At 50.2% G+C, this 17,086-nt stretch overlaps 2 protein-coding genes across 2 annotated transcripts in view; one reads left to right on the forward strand and one right to left on the reverse strand.

Annotated features, from left to right (window-relative positions):
• Positions 1 to 17,086, forward strand: part of LOC113217620 (lysosomal aspartic protease) — a 368,266-nt gene that overhangs the window by 107,517 nt on the left and 243,663 nt on the right. The window lies entirely within an intron of this gene.
• The window catches only part of LOC127748782 (uncharacterized), a 174,703-nt gene continuing 161,929 nt past the window's right edge, over positions 4,313 to 17,086 (reverse strand). The window contains exon 9 of the transcript XR_008010773.1: positions 4,313 to 4,462. The gene's annotated coding sequence lies outside the window, so the exon portion shown is untranslated. The remainder of the gene's footprint in view (positions 4,463 to 17,086) is intronic.

The following is a 17,086-nucleotide window of genomic DNA, read 5'->3' on the forward strand; positions in this document are numbered from 1 at the left end:
GATTTTAACTTTAACGTCAGCGAGGGCTCACGACTACTTGCTCAGAGTGGACTGGAGCCACCCGTAACTGGGGTCATGCAGCCAGGCCTAGGTCAGCGCATATCACCGGATTTTCGAAAGAGTCTCCATGGAGATGCTGCACGGTGCACGCATCGTAGTCTGCGGTCACCATCTGGACTATGTATAGTAGCTTAGAGCAGATCACTTTCCCGCAGCCACCGATGTGACAGGGGCAGCTAAAATAATGCACTGGTACTAAACGAATTGGCTGAGTCAGTTCATTTGTTTGCTCAGTGCTAAAAAAACTATCTAATACGGGATTAATTGCCTGCACCCTGTGCAGCACCTGAACACACTTTTGTGCTGAGATTATTTCATTTTCACCATGCCTTCATCAAATTCTTCAGAGTACAGCTCGGTGCAGCTACAGGTGCAAAACGCCCTCCGGGTGGTCAGAGTAGTGCCGCTCGCCTGCAGCTGCTTGAGATGCCCACGCGGCTGCAGCCTTGCCCTACAAATCGACCGGCTGCTTGGCTATGCATAGGCAGGTGATTAGGGCCTATCCGGGCCGCGAGGGGACATCACTAACGGCGACCAAATGCTGCAACGCCGGCTGGTTCGCGAATGCAGAGCACGGAAAGAGGTCACCGCCAGAGCCTGCTTTTGTGCGCGCTGCGTACCTTGCCTTCTTTTGCCTTTGCTCGTCCGCGGGGGAGTGAGGGGGAGGGAGGGGCTCAACCAATGCTGTTCCCGTTACAGAGCTGTTAGGAGCGAGGCGAGACAGCGCCTCCAGTGTGGTCTGCACAACGCCCCCCGCCACCTCTCCCCACCACACCACACCGACCCTGTGACGGCTGTTCCACAACAAGCATCGCAGAAGTAGACAAAGCGGTAGGAAAGATGAATTGCCGCACTCATATTCGCATGTCACCCCGCGCGAACCAAGCACTGCGAGGGCATCCATCTACACGGGGCGGGGTGAGGCGGGGTGAGGCGGGGTGAGGCGAGACGGGCGCTCTCCTGTACCGTTCCTTGGTTGTCAAAGCAAAAGCACCGGCCCGCCGCAATCTGACGGGGCATCTCACACGAAGCGGTTCAGCCGCATCAGGGCGTTAAATTTGAAATGTACCGCGCAAATGTCGCCGCCCTCTAGCGGTGCCGTACCCGCCGCCTTGGCCGCCCGGCCCCGACTCGGCTCGTGCAGCCAGTCGTGCTCAGTGTGGGGATGGCGACAGGGGCGGCCCCAGCCCGGGGCGGGGCGGGGCGGGCGAGGGCGTACGACCTCACGACTCATGACACCTGCAGCGCGAAATGTTTCGGCTAGGCACCTAAGCGCGATTACGGGAAAAGTCTCAGGATACCTTACTGCTTCCCTCCCCCCCACTTCCCATCACCTCGCACGACTCCCAATCTCAGAACATTCCTGAAATGCCATTGCCCTTGATTACTCTACACCACTGCAAGAAATCATGCTGATTCCGTAAAGTTGAGCTTACGAAGAAGTTGGTACACAAACGAACTTAATCAGTCGTAAAGACAGTGTTTCGGACAACACTATAAAACATGGAATATTTTTCAGAAAACCGTGGTTTTAGGGTCGATAAAAGTGTGGCGAGCATAATTGTTTCCGTTGCTGTGTAGTTTGAACCTTTTTAGGAAAATATCTCGAGGGAATTAAGTTTCTTGCTCCAATATTTTAGGAGGTACAGGGAATTCCCACGATGTTTGGACCTGTTTCGTATTACTGATTAAAAGTTGTAAGTAGCAGTAATACTGGCAACGTGGTCAAAAACATCAGTATCAGGTGGAGTGTGCTCGTAAGACTCTCCCCAGGCACCAGGGACCTAAATGCAAGGCAAGACTAGTCGAAAGAGCCTCGCCGACCACCCTAGAGCCTGACCCGGACCCAGGAGCCTAACATCAATAACGCTTCTCATCTCCGATGACGGGTTGGTCGGGTCCTAACGGGCTGTAATACCAGAGGCAGCATCCAACTTGCTAATCACGAACTCAGATTGAATCAGAAGAGCAAACCAAATTTGCTGTAAAAAAAAAAGGACAGAACTTTCTTCTTGCTGCCTTTAAATATAAACCATGGATTCACCCGTTCTAGACGATAACTTTGACTGCCCGAGATTATACATAGCGGAAGTGTCCAATATTACTTTTCGAAAATACAAGGTGACTGTGGATTTTTTGTGGTTTACTAAACTGCATGCACACTTGTGAGACGATTAAGAGTGATTGTCTACTCGATCGGCGCTAGGCTATGAGGCACAGGCACGAGAGTTAGTGATGGCGACGGGAAATACGAAAGACCTAACACGCCAGTATGCGGTTATTAAAATAATAACTCGATTTTGTTACAAATGAAAAAGTTATCATGAAAATTTCATTTTTCCTTCAAGTTTATTAATGCCTATAGTTGCATGTTGTATTTAATATTACACACACTATATGGAGAGTTTTTGCAACTAAAAAAGATTGCAACATTGCATCAGTATAAGTAGAACAACATCAAGGTTATGGCGGTTCGTCACAGATCCTCCTGTTACGTCCCGCAATCCATCTTCACAATAAATTATTGCTCATCATAAATCCATTGTGATCTCTTTTTTAATGGCTCTCCCACCTCATTCAAGGTAAGACCTTACGTCGCCTTGGCCTGTACGTGGATAACGCTCACTAAGTCTTCGCGGCTTTTTGTCTTTAGTGTTACTGTTGCGCCCCTTTTCGCGCAAAAAAGCAACAAAGGATTAGAAGGACCGGCGAAGAAAAGTGATCTGAGCTGGACGTCAAGGTCATTACCGCTCACGAAGGGCAATCGGTCAACACCACCTGCCCCCCCCCCCCCCCCAATCTCTCTCTCCGGCGAGCATGCGCGGCCTGTGATGCCGGGACCATGGTGAGACAATGAGTCCCTTTTCGGCGAGCCTTTCTGCACAATCACCACTCGGCAGTACACAGCGGCAACTAGTGTCGATCTACGTACACTCTACGTTCTATATGTCAGTCGAGGGGAGGGCGATGACCACGAGCAATGCTAGTGGAGACGTGAAGGTTTAGTCGGTAAGGACCCCCCCTCCTCCTTCTCCTCCTCCTCCTCCCACGCCATGCCATGCGACCTTCTGATGAGTCTATCTGCGGTTCAGGCGGCCCGTCGCGGCGCGTTGCATCCTCATTCAGGGCCCAGACTGTCAAGGGCAGAGGTGTGTACACATTTCGTCTGGAGAGCTTCCCCAGTCCACACCGTAAAATACACTTTAAAATAAGGAAGTTTGTCGATTTTTGTCGTGAAGAATTTTTTTGCAACATGCCAAACAACGACAGACACACAATGCCACCCGCAGGTCGTCAGCAGAAGTGCGTTAGAAAACCTTCCCGCCACAGCCACAGCCACAGCCAAACCCAGCAGCGGTCATTATTTGACTTGTCGGACCGCGGCGGGGCGCGGAGCGCGGGCCGACCACGGCTGCGTCATTCAGAGCAGAAATCGCCCAGGCGTGCGAACATGCCCCCACCCCTCCCCCCAGTCCCGCTCCCTCTCCTCGTCCCCCCCACCAAACTAGTCGGACTGAACTCGAGTTTGTTACCTTTCATGTCACTACTCTGCAAATCAAATAACTGTACTACAAAATGCGAAAATAAATTAAATTGTGCACAATTTCCATGAAAATCATTAAATTGTGCGTTTTTGGTTTTTATGTAAACGCTACCCTAGGTATCACATGAATAAAGGCTCGATTAGAATAGAAAATTTCAGTACGAAGAAGAGTTTGAATCTGGTGGCGCCGAGTCCATTCGAGAGGACGTCATCGTGGACCTCGAATCTCAAAAACTATTGTTTATTGTTTCAAATGATACATCTGATATTTTTAATACACCGTCCCTTAAGATGCCTGCGGAACGTACTCGCACTCCAATGTACGAAACCGAGATGTATCCCTCTCAAACTATAAATATGGCAAAACAAAAAGAATAGACACATATTTCATGACAGATAAAACAGTACAGGTCTGTCATGTTTAGTGTGTACTTGTTCTGCAGGCCGCCTGTCGCACGTGTCCCCCGGGCCACAGTTATAACCCCCTCCCCCTCGGCGCATGGCGGGGTGAGGGGCGGGCTGTGTGCACACGCCCAGTGACCAACGGAAAAAAAATATTTGGTAATCAGTTCGGTCACACCTGGCTGCGTAAGTACTCACCCGCTGCAGCTTAGTGGCGAGCGTCTCCAGCAGGCACTGCCACTCCAGGGACCGCAGGTACAGATGGTGCCAGCGCCGCTCGAGCCGCCGAGCGGTGCGCAGCGCGCTGCCCTGGTCCTGCTCCGGCTGCCCCGGCTGCCCCGGCTGCCCCGGCTGCTCCTGCTGACCCGGCTGCTGTTGCTGGAGGCACGCTCGCTCGCAGAGCTTGACCACCGATGACACGATCTTGCCGTGTGACTCCACGTCCCTCTGGAGCACCTGGAAACAGAGCATACAAAAAAGCGTGAGGCGTAAGCCGGTGCAATCCTCCAGACGAGCACCCGCAGGGACTCCAGGACGGAAAGGGGACCGTAGCGCCAGAGTGACGTGAGCGATCAGCAGCCCGCCCTAATGGCACTGGCAGTAACGCAGAGCAAGGCCCTAGAGCGGCTTGCATAAGGCCGCCCGGCGTTATTCGCAGAAACAAAACAATAGAAGGGCGGCTGTCGTGACCCGTGCAGGCAGGGAGCGGAATGGGGAAACCTCCGGCCCGACCCTCTGACACCACGCAATGCCAGAGTAAAACGGGCGCACCGTAAAGATCTGTTCCACTCACATCTTGGACGCGGTCGCGCAAGGAAGTAGTGCCGTCCTCGTCGCACGCACGGCACAAAGAAACAATTAGTACTTTTGCCTAATACTTTTTCCCGAGCGGCGCCGAAGCGTGTAAAAGAAAGGGGGCGGGTAGCCTTTGATTGGCAGGTAGTGAAAGGGCAAGGGGTGAGGAACGGGCGAGTGGTGGCGAGGGGTAGGGAAAAAAAGATAGTAGGCGAGAGGGGTGGGGAAAGGAAGGAAGTTATCGACAAGGGCTGGAGGAGGGGCTGACAGCGGGGCGGGGGGTGGGCAGGCGGCCATCTGATAAGGGGTAGCGTGCGGGGCTGCAGTGCCACGCACGACAGGTACGAGAGGAAGGGTTGGGCAGTGGGCAGTCTCATGTCCACGTGCCCAGGCGCACGGCTAATCGAAATGTAACGAGTTGTAGTGAACAATCGTAAGTCACCCCCTCGTCATGTAATCTTACAGCGGGGTAGTTTGTTTTTCCAGCCCTGCTTTTTTGTCCAACGCGTAATGAAGCAACCGATGTGCCACACTCTTGCGGTCTCATAAAAATACAATATGAAGTCATCAAGAATTCTTCGTTTGCGAATTTTTAATGTTCGTATTAAGGAAATAATGAAAGTTTGTCATTACAACATGGAATGCAGTATTTGGCCGACCAACCAATATGAAGAAAAGAATGTGTTCAAAATCATTCTTAGGGAACCCGGCAAGATAATAGGCTAACGGGTGTGTTATGCCCATACTCTGAGCCTTACTCTCACTATAACTATGGAATGGAATGCTGCGAATTTCAGTACAGTATTTTCCCTTTGCGGTTCGCATTGGTTCAGTGGCCGAGTAGCGTGCGCTCCACGAACCCCTCTGCTGCTGAGCCGGACTAACTCTGCGCTCCAAAACGAAAAGGGGGAAAGTTTGAGATACATAACGAATAGCGCAAGGCCTTATTCGTTGCACATAAAACCAACATGATCGCCCCAACGCGTAGAAAGACGTAAGTTTATCGGTCATGGGTCGTATTGTTGATTAGCAATAAAGTTTGATGTGGTTTGTTGTCACGCTAGGCTTCCAAATAAAAATAAGAACGGTAGTTTTCATTTTTACCAATTTTCCGCGAGGTATATCGTAACTGAGATACATGGTACATCTGCCCTGGACAGTTTTGTTAGAGTTACTGTGCCGCATGGACGCGTTCAAGCAGATCGCCTAAACTGTAAATACAAGGTGATTCAGAAGTAGCAGGCACCAAAGTCACTTGCATTTTAAAAGGACGGAGCATCTGAGACCCTGGCCTGTACTATTGTGTGACTGCTCGGTAGAATAAAATATCAGAAAAGTAGAATAATTAGCCAGCTTGAGAGTAGCTCCAACCAATTGCTGCCCTGCACAGTGCGTAAAATAACTTCTTGGTACTCGTTATAGGGGTCCCGCCCCGCAGGTCCAAATATAGGACAACCTCCTCCGCTACAAAGTCTGACTCAACTCCTCGCCAATGATTAGCAAACATATGAAAGAGGCTGCCATCTGATGGCCTCGCTGCTGAGTGCCGGTCTGTGCGAGCAACAAGGGCCCGCCACGGCCCACGCACTGGATAATCAGGAAAAAAAAAATTAGGGCGCGGAACAAAAAAATAAAACTGTTAGTTATTTTGTAGACGAATTGCCACGCGTACTACGCAAATCCAATGACAAAGATAATGCGGAAAAGAAGACAATAATCCCCTGCAGCGTCCGGAGGGCCGCACGTACGCAAGGCTCCGCCACACGCGATGCCGCGGTCGCGGAATTTCGATTACCTGCGTGCAGCTCGCGGCCGATTATGCGCAGCTCGACAAAACGGCGGCGGTAAACGCATCCTAATGGGCCCGTGCGACCAAGGAACGTGTGAGAAAGTCCGACTTAGATATTCTCAAAAATAAAAAAACGTAGACACGAGTTTTGAAAAAAGATACCTCGTTGTCTTATTACCCGTCATGCCATTAATTCTCATCAGCCCACGCGTACTGTGGCGATGGTGGCTATCAAAGTCCCCATCGATAAATAACACGACATCCGACCTTGGCGACAGCCCTGCAGCCGCCTTCAGCAGCCGAAGGTCCTGCAGCCGGACAACGGCACCGGGAACGCCCGAGCGGTGGGCGGGCGGAACAGGCGGGGGAGGGACGCACAGTAAACCATCTGCCCTTACGGAAACAAATACAACGATATGCATAACTAGCGGACAGCGTGGAACAGATTGGGACGCGGTCGCGTCCACGCGGGGAGGAGCGGGCTGTGAGGAGCAGCCACAGATCACAGCCCGGCGAATGGGTGAATCTAGGCGGACAGGCGAGAGGTTATACAAACGAGCCGTGTGTGAGCGCCTTGTTACATTGTGAGGAACGCGCCTTTAGAATGCTAATTCGCCCCACTACTCTGCGCGCCAGACCCGAACTAAATAACTCCCAAAAGAGCGCGCCTCACTTATCCACACCAGGGTACTATGTTCTCCTTACCCCGACAAAATAATGTTTCCCGCAAAAAATGCCAAACGCCATGTTCGAGCCATTTGCTCGACGCTTCCGATATAGGTCACGCGAGCAGACAGTTTTAAACGCGCCGTTTGAATTCATTGCGCGAGCGCTTCACTTTCCTGGCTTAGCAGAGGCGGTGACCGTATCAGTACACACACAAACACACGCGCAGGAGGGAGGGGCAGAGCGCGCTCTCAGAATGCTAAGGAGGTTGGGCGGATCCCGCAGGGTAGACAGACACCACAAAACGATCAAAAGAAAAGCAGAGCGTGCAACATCCGCTGGGGTCCAGCAACGCAGAGAGAGAGAGAGAGAGGGACCGTGACCAGCGCTTAAGCACTTCAGTCGCTGAGACGCAAAAAGTGCACTAGTTGATGACCGATTTCATGAAAAACAACTGAATTTCTGAATTTATTCACCACATAACGTGAAGCGCATATGTGAGATGAGACATACAGGAGGTGTGGACAAAAAGGGCAACAGTAAGTGAATTGGGGGCGACTTTTTGGCACACAATGTGGCCAAACAATAAACTTTACGGTAAAAAAAATGAAAAGTTTAAGAGACTTGAGATAAAGGTTTCCAAGCGGGTGAAGGTCTCTGCCTTTCTCGGGGTCATAAGGTACTGACACACAACGGGATCAGCCTTGAAGAGCCGCAAGGGGATTGTTGATTGATGGTTAGGATGGCCGTAAGGCGGCAGAGGCGGGACACTACGTACACTGCTGGTCCGGACGGGGAGATGAAGAATTTTGTAATTAAGAAATGTAATGTATTTAACAATCAAGAGGGCCTCAATAGTGACAGCTAGATAGATAGAAAAACTAGAAATGGAGAATGGGGAATGCAACTAAAATCCGGTTTCGGCAGCCAAAAGATATACATTGAATCACTGTGAAAAGTATTTATAGATTTACGAGAATTTTTTTTAATAACAAATGTTAAAAATTAATGATTTAAATTGTTAAAATACAAAATTACTATGACCACGTATCGATTTTCGATACCGACCGTAAATAAGGAAAAACAAAAAATTTGAATGAGCAAATTTCATTTTTAGGGATAAGAAGGAATGATCGAATAGCATACTAAAGTAAGAATCGGTTATTCAACAAAAGGTCGCCAAAGGTCGACGAACGACTATATATGATGGCATCAGAAACAAAGTCGAATCTGCATAAACCCCACAGTTTAATGAAAACTGATATGCACCTGGGGGCTTGGGTGGGCTTGGGAGCCGGCTCAATAAAAAGAAACGATGAGCAGGAGCCATCGCGACTCAATGGTCAAGTACATAATAGAAGAAACAGATAGTCAAGTAGCAAAACGGTTGCGTAAACTAATGACCCGCACCCGCACTGTTTCTTCCGTGGGACACCCCTGCCTCGTCACCCCCTTCCTCGCCCTCCCAACGTAAGACTCAGATGTGGTGTACACTAATGAACAGCGGGCGGACACAGGCGAGCAGGAGGAAGAAATTCGCGAAGCAAAAGTCACTGAAACAAATGACGGTGACGGTGCGAGTCGGTGACCGAGAGGCGAGCCCTCAGAAAGCAGAGCGGATTCCCCCACCACTTTGTGTTTTTTTTTATTTCCTCACGGGTCATATTGGACTATGCCATGTTCTTCAGTAGTTGTGACGTACTTCTCTACATATTTTCCATTTTCGACAGAGTGAAGTGGCGTTCTGTAAGTTAACGATCGGTGTGTTTTTGCAAGCCTTGCGGCCGGTGGGCTGGCGCAGTGCAGTGTAGGTCCGCACGGCACAGCGGGCTCGCACAATGCCAGTCGCCATGGCCCGCTCGCCTCTGCTGCTGCTGCTGCTCCTGAGCGCCGCGGCGCTGGTGGCCGTGGCCACAGCGGCCACACAATCGGAAAAAGGTTTGTTCAACCTGGATCCTGGCGTTAGTAATAGATGGCTTGGACCAAACTGTCTTGTACGCAGATTTGTTTTTATTACACACCGTGGTTGTGGAAAGTGTACCGGATCTTTCAAAGCCAACACCACAGTGCTGCAGGTTTGCCTACCCCCAGCGCCATGGGCCCATCGGCTCCAGCCAGTGTGAAATCCCGCAACACTGTATTGTCTGCTCTGGAACATTTGGCACAAGTACTTTGGTGGTCACATAGGTAGCTCACAGCGTTGGTTGTACAGTAGAGCTGAACGCCAACGAGTCCACAACCAACATGAAGGACTTGCAGGTTTTCAACCAGTACTTGCTCATATACAAGTGTATACTAGTAAAAGATTTTAAACAATGTAAAAACAAATGAAAAAATAACAGATAAGTTTTCACAACTAATACTTAACGCAGTGCTGGAAGCACATGGAAACAGAAGGGCAATTTTAGTTCTAGCAACTTTGCAAGTTTGTGATGTGAGTGTAAAGATTTGTCTTTGTGCCTTCAACTATTAGGGTGTTCACCGTTTCCCCTTTTCGCAGACGCCACCATGGTCGTCTGCAAGTCGGCCTGCAAGATGTGCCAGGTGTGTGGAGGCCCCAGTGGGACACCACCGCCAGATGCAATGTTTGCGCCAACAGCACCGTGAGGAGGCACAGCAAAAAGACACTATACTTGCCCTCGCTCACATAAGCATGAGTTTTTCTTTGGACGTCAACTCGCCCCTCGCACGCTTCTATTTCACTAGCTAAACGCACCAAAAAAAGGCGTCATAATAGAACTTATACAAGGGAGATAATCTTCTCGCTAGCTAACACAGCTTCCAGACGACGGAGGTATGAGATGATTTACAAAAATATATTAACGTTTACTTGATGATATTTTTTTGATCACTGTAACCTCGTATTTGGACAACTTTAACTATCTGCGTTTTTTGTAAGCCTTTTCTTTACACAGTAACCGAAGGGCACAATACTAGTGCCGTGCCCTTTGGCTCGGGGCTCCTGGTGAGCAAAGAGGAAAGGGGCGCAGTGGCCCCTGCTTTCTAGATGAGAGATAAAAGGACGCGATAGAGAGGCACCGCAAGCGCAGCGTGACAAAAGAAAATCTTGTTGAACACAGACCCACACTAGTATGGCAGTGATTGGTGCGAGATAGGGGCACATCGCTACTGCAAATCGCGAAGGTGTGCCTGAAAACACGACATGAAAAGTGGGCAATAGTCAAAGTCACGTGATGGAACACTATTTATTATTCACTATCACTTGTAACTGCCTTAAGGGCTAGACAGTAGCTGTTCGGGTATGGAAATTCAAGTTTTAAGTACTGTTAGGAATGAACACATATAGAATACGTGCTTTATACTGTTTAGAGAAATTTCTGATTCGCCACTAATGGCAGAGTTATCATAACAAAACCTGCAGGCTGAACTCAGTTCATTTAGGGGTTCCGAATTTTTTTTGGAGTTATACTTAAATTTTATGGTACCATTTTATGGTAGACTCATAGCAATGCCAATGCCAGTGCCATGGCAATGCCGGTACAGAATGTGAAGCCAACGCACAGAAATTGTTAAAACAGTGTTACAGTTACAGTATCACGACTCGCATGTCTAACTAACACACTAACAAAAGTCCCCTTCGCGCCGAGGATTTTCCGTTTCTAGGCTAAGTAGCTCACCTGACAGTGGACCACTGATATAGTATAAGCGTAGGTCGCCCTTGGGCTGGGAGGTATCATATATGCGACGAGGTGGGCAGCACATTCGCATGTGGTGTGAATTAGACGTATAAGTCCGGAGGCCCACAGTGATCCAACACAAACCATATCATGTGTGACGGTGATGCAATACGCTGCTGTCCTCGACACGTCCCTTCGCATTACGGTAATGAGGCATTGTGGATGTCCTCATTGAAAAGGTGAGGGGGGAAGGGAAAGGGTAGAGGTGCCAGAGCGTGACCAGGAAGTGATACGCCCTTATAGATTAGGACACAGTCGATAGGATTGATTCAGTGTGTGACTTCAAACTAACCAACTTGAACTGTTTTGCCCCCATTTTCCCCATCTTGCCCCAGTCCTTCGGCCGCTACCTTCCTGGGCTTTGTTCAGTGCGATACGCACTCCAACACCCCATTAGCCCCATACGGCATCTGCGGACTCCATACCGAGAACAGCATTGTGCGCCGTATACAAACACTGTGAAAAATATCTTCGAAAATTTACAACATTGTGTATTCACAATTTACAAAATATGTTTTAAGTTTACGACCGTCAATTCTTGCTCAGTTATGAGTTCCAAAACGATATAAAGTGCTTTCTTTTTCCCCATTTTAAGTTGTAATGTTCACTGGAAAAACAAAGGTGCTAACTCCTACCTATAAAAGGCATTGAGGGCACTAAAACTGCCAAAGGCACTAATTTTTAGCACCTTTTGGGCAATTTAGTGCCCTGTTTAGGGACTCTGTGAGGCACTGAACTGAAAATTTGTTTAGTGCCCTAGGAAAGGCACGACGTAGCATCTTTGTTTCATCAGTGTGTTACAACACACATCATGGAAAATTTTCCCAAGACCCTTACAAGAATTTCTTACAGTGAGCATAGCCTCCATGAAAGTACACCACCAGGACGCCATCAGCATTCTACCTTTAGAATCACCAACCAAACGCACATCCAGTTTCGGGTTTACAATATGTCAACCAACTTCAAGGGGTTCCATTTAGGTATTCTGCCAAAATCAGGACAAGACTCAAAGAAAAGTGAAGAGTGTTTATACTGGGGCTCTCCGAACTGCTAGAAAAGATGCCTAACACTCCTGGGAATCCCAGGAGAGGATTTATCACCGCGCATCTGACCTGAGAGACGAACAGGCTATCCACTCTATCGCATCAGGGCGCCGCCTAGGAATCAATGCGACGCAATCGGGGCCCCAGTCCATTACGGGGAATGACACAACAAAGACTTCCCGCCGGCCCGCGCTCGTCCTCGCCGAGACAGGTGGCGGGCCATTTGAATAACTTTTAAAAAACCGCCACTTCTGCAGCAGTGAAAATACATAAGTAACGGCAAAACTAGTGAAAGTTGCGCGCTCCAAAAATATTATACTAGAACACTGCAGCCCTAATTGGAGCTGAAGTTGAGGGATGCGGGGCACACGTGTTAAGTCATGGCGGACGTAACGAGACAACCGGAGTGCAGCCCGTAAAGCTGCAGCCTGATTGAGATTCATTTCGAACAGAACAGCTGGGCCCGGGGCGGGCCACCTGGCCTGGCCGAGCGCCTGGCGATGTGTGCGGCGGGCGGGAGCGGGAGCTAAACAGCCAGTGCCACGATTTCCATTTTCGAGAGGCCTCTTGCGTCCCTGTCCATAACTCATATACCGGCAATGAAACTAACCCAGGAATATTCGTTCCCCGAGACGAGACCACGCAGTAAACAGACCCTGGGCACACCAACCAAGAGGACCGAAAGCACGCTTAAAAACACGCAGGTCTCACGGAAGGCGACTGAGCGCCCCCGGAACGCCGCTTTTCCAGGCCCATCTCGCTGTTTCGTCGCAGCCCGGAGTGTACAACACGTTCTCCCACCCCACCTGCTCCCGCTCGAGAGGAAAAGTGCTGCACCGCACCGATAAGTACGGGTATCGCGTGTCCGCCCCGCCCGGACAAGCTGCGCCACGCCAAACGAATTGCGTTCCCTGCACGGCTTTCACTCAACAGTGGCTTAAAAATAAACAGCGCGGGCCATGTCCCAATCAACCGCGCTCATTTGCATACGGAGAGAGTAACAGCACGGCCGGCCCTATGGGCTCGCCAGGCGGAGCGGACGCCGCCGCCGTTTGTCAACCACCGCGGTCCATCTGAAGCCCATGGCCGCAAACAGCTGACTGCCGCGACTGCCAAACCCGCACAACCAAACCAAAGAAGTGAAGGAGGGGGGGGGGGGTAGTGAATTAAAGAAATGCCTTCTTGGCCACCGGACACTAAACTGGCAGATCAATTTTAATTAAGTCGAAAAAGGATGATAAGCAAGCACAGTTCACAAAAATGTAGAACCTCTGTTCTCCAGCCAATCCGGAAGAGACCTTAAAAATTCCGGACATAACAGCCTCTAAGCTCGCACACCCGAGGACTGTTACACCACAACTGCGAACGACTCAAGCAATTAGCAGTTACAGTATCCAAACGGCTGTGCGGGTGTGTGACGATCATAATACACTTTCCGGTCTGCCAAGATTCTCCTCTCAGCCGGCTGCAATGCGGGTAGAAAAAGAGGAAGAAAGAAAACCACACACACACAATGCTGACTGGTCAGGTTGGTCCAGCCAGCTGCTCATCCCGTTCAGCTTTTTTTTTTTTTTTGTTTGTTAGGATTTTATTTTTTGCCCCTGCCAGTGCGACTTGTTCACCTGCCAGGCGCGGGGTGTGAGTCAGCACACTGACCTAGTGCACTGACCCGCCCGCCCCCGCGGCTGCGCCGGGCTGCGCGCGCCGTGCCAGAGGGAGACGCTTGCGAACTATTGCAACGAGAAGACGTTCAGAAACGTGCAGGAATCCCTTCAAAAATAAACAGGGCACAGCGCTTTATTTAATCTTCTTCCTCTTCTTGTCTTTATCTAGTATTGGATTACACTGACAAAAGTGCTGAAACCATCAAAACATAAAGGGTACAGCTCCCAGTTAAACACTGGCACGTTTTATAATAATCCTCAAGTTGTTTTAACATGAGGAATTTTTAGAGCGTTAAGTGCACAAACGTCTTACGTAAGGTAGCGAAAAGGTAAATCCGCCAAACGGTTCCAAAGCCCTGGTCCGTCGAGCGTTTCTATGGAGTGAGTGACCGCTTTCTCCGGGCGGGACCAGTGCGCTTCTCATAGCGCCTCGGCGGTGGCCGCAGGGTACCGACAGTGTACTCTGTACGTGCAAGTCCATTTGTTTCACAGTTTGCAGGGCGGGCAGCCCACACCCGTACCGCGGTCAGCAATAGAATGGGCGTCGCGTGGGGAGCAGCGGCGAGCGGCGCGGGGCCCAGCCAAACCAACAAACATTCGCGCATTGCTTTATTTTTAGAGCGAGTCAGCATCGAACCTGGACCAGGTGCCAACACGCAAAAAAAAAGTTAGCTCTGAGAGCTAATAATATTAGCTGGATACGGGACAGCTAATAATATTAGCTGTGGTAGCCAATACAAGTGTGCAGCGGCAGGTTGTCATTTAATCGCCATCATGGCCTATGAAGGTTTACTGTCGTAGCTAATTCACGTCGACTGGAAATTCGAAAAGAAGCCGGTGGGTGTCGAACCTTTTAACAGAGGCATGACGAAAGCGCGACAACATTTTTTGTTTTGTGTCTAGCGCGAAGTGTCCCCCACGGCCCCCTTAGTGACGACGAACGAGAAAGCCGACAGAAGCGGGTGGGACTCGAACCCGGACCAGCCGCCCAGCCGGCGCGTCTTGAGCGACGCCTCAGGCCGCTCGGCCACCGCGCGCCTTGCCGGTGGTCAGTTTGGATCGTGCACACCTTCCATTGAGAAGCGGGACGATCCAGACACCGCCTCTTCTGCTCCACACATAACAGAGTCACTTCTGGACGCTAAAATTAGTGCCGCTCCAGCTAATCCAAGAATTAGTCGTGACTATAAATCAAGGTTTGCTCCTACAAGTGACCATTTTATCTCTCAGAGGAGAGCGTGCTATTAGCCAAAACTGACATGACGCCCTGGCCACAGCAACAAATAATACATGCTAGTGCTGCAAAATCTCTATTAGCTCTCAGAGCTAATATACCAATGCAGGCACAGGAAAAGGTCGACTTCCTCCAATAGCAATGACCGTGTCCCATCGAGCGAAGAGTATTAGCTGTAGAAGCTTGAACTATTAGCTGTCCCGAATCCAGCTAACAAATTAGCTCTGAGAGCTAAACTTTAGCTAAGCCAGCAAATCATTTTTTTGCGTGAAGCTGCGCTAAGCTGCACCCCAATGCGACCGTGTGTTAAAACAGCAAAGGAAATCATCTTGAAGTGAGTTACGGAAACCTGCTTCCATGCGTTACAATTGAGACGAGGTGAGAAGGGTATGAGCTATAGCTGCAGGATGTTCGTGATTTTACTTTTACTAAACTCTTTGCGTCACGCAGTTCCTTTCCTCGAGGTAAGGGACGCAAAGCGACTGCCTCACTCACACACCCCCTCTGCTGGAACCTCAAGGTACCGACAGCGATTAATAGACTTTCACTCGAGGCGCCTTTTTTGTGTGTTTCTTTCGTTCTTTCTGACTTCTCGCGTGACACTGGCGATCGCATAAAACTGCAAAGAAAAGGGCGACAAGAAGGCCGGCGGAGCGACTTTCATTCGCAGGAAGAAGCAGAAGGTTTGGAGGACGAGGCGGGGGAAGGAGGGAGGCACAGCCTGCCCCTCTCGCTACATTACGTGTCCTGAGGGTCTCCAATCTTCCGAGTTGAAATGGAAAGATCAAGAAACTGGTCGCGGCCGCAGCGGATTGCGCGCCGAGCATGACATGATCAGGTCGGCGACTTTTGGTAGCGGCGCGTCACGCGAGACAGAAAGAAGAAAGGAATAGCACACGAAGTTGCGCGAAAACTATCAAGATCATTGCAGGTGTGTCGAGCGAACGCGCTGCAGTGTTGCGGTCTTGCATACCCTCTTGGACCGCAGGTTTCTTTAGGTGCCGAGGGCTCGGTTCGAGGCTCGGTTTAGAGGTCAATTAAATCAAAAATGTATGTTAGGCAGGGTTCATCTCGCACCGAAAATATTCAATTTTCACTGTCTTATCCGCAATTTCCAAGTTAATTTCATTTTCCCTGACTTCTCACTGACTCCCCAGACCGATATGAACCCTGTTAGGGAATATCTCGAAGGGCTACTGAGATAATAAAAATAATTCACTTCTGCAGCAACTTTGCCTTCTTTACTTCACTGGTGCAAGTTGCATAACGTAAGCATGAGGACATCTTTTAAAATTACGGTACGTGGAACGTAACGTAAGCATTTCCGTCAAAACGCAACATTTCCAATGACGGGTCCCTCGGAGCACCCGGCGGGTAGGCAGAGAGGGGGCCTCCGTGTTAGTAGGTTGCCTACCGCCCAGGCCGGAGCTGCAGAGGGTGAGCCTCCCCCATGCCTCTGGAGCGCCCGGCCGGTAGGCAGCGAGGGGGCCTCCGTGTCAGTAGGTTGCCTACCCTCCAGGCTGCAGCTTCAGAGGTTTTGCATCCGCTCTACAGACTCGGTCGGGCGCACGCGTGCCTGGGTACCGTCCATCAAGCGCGCTGGCGGGGGTGTCGGTCAGGTCCATTCGCCGCTCCACTGCGACTCCCCCCCCCCCTCTCTCTCTCTAACTTAAGCTGGCCCGAGGCCAAGCTGAGGCGGCCTAGACTACGCCGACCGTTGGTGCGTGGTCAGTTCAGCTCACGGGAGGATATTCCTGTCCTGAAGGTCCGCGAAGCAGGGGTGGGGAGGGCGCGGCGCGAGGGACAGCCATAAGCATACGAGTCGGCATTCCTTGTCCCTGCGTCCACTTTGCTCCTTTGGCATCAAACAATAAGAATGAAGATCTAATTAATCCCCTGCTATGCTATGGAGCAGACAGTAAAAGCGTTACTCCGTTATATTTTATGTTGTTTTATTTGAAATAATAACATTATTTCTGTCTGACGACAGCTCGGGCAGCATCACCGTCGCAAAAGTACAATGCTTCACTGTTCGTAATAATTATAACTTCGACAGAGAAATACCACTTTTGCTCGCGACGTCACGAACGGTTCGCGCTGCTGACTTGCTGGTCAGAAACGACCTGATGAAAACAGGACGAAAGAGCCCAAGGCATACTGCCGGGTGGATATGAGTCGACTGCGCGCGCGC

The sequence above is a fragment of the Frankliniella occidentalis genome, unplaced genomic scaffold (genome assembly GCF_000697945.3).
Source record: "Frankliniella occidentalis isolate FOCC.00 unplaced genomic scaffold, Focc_3.1 Scaffold13, whole genome shotgun sequence".
Taxonomy (NCBI): Eukaryota; Metazoa; Arthropoda; class Insecta; order Thysanoptera; family Thripidae; genus Frankliniella; species Frankliniella occidentalis.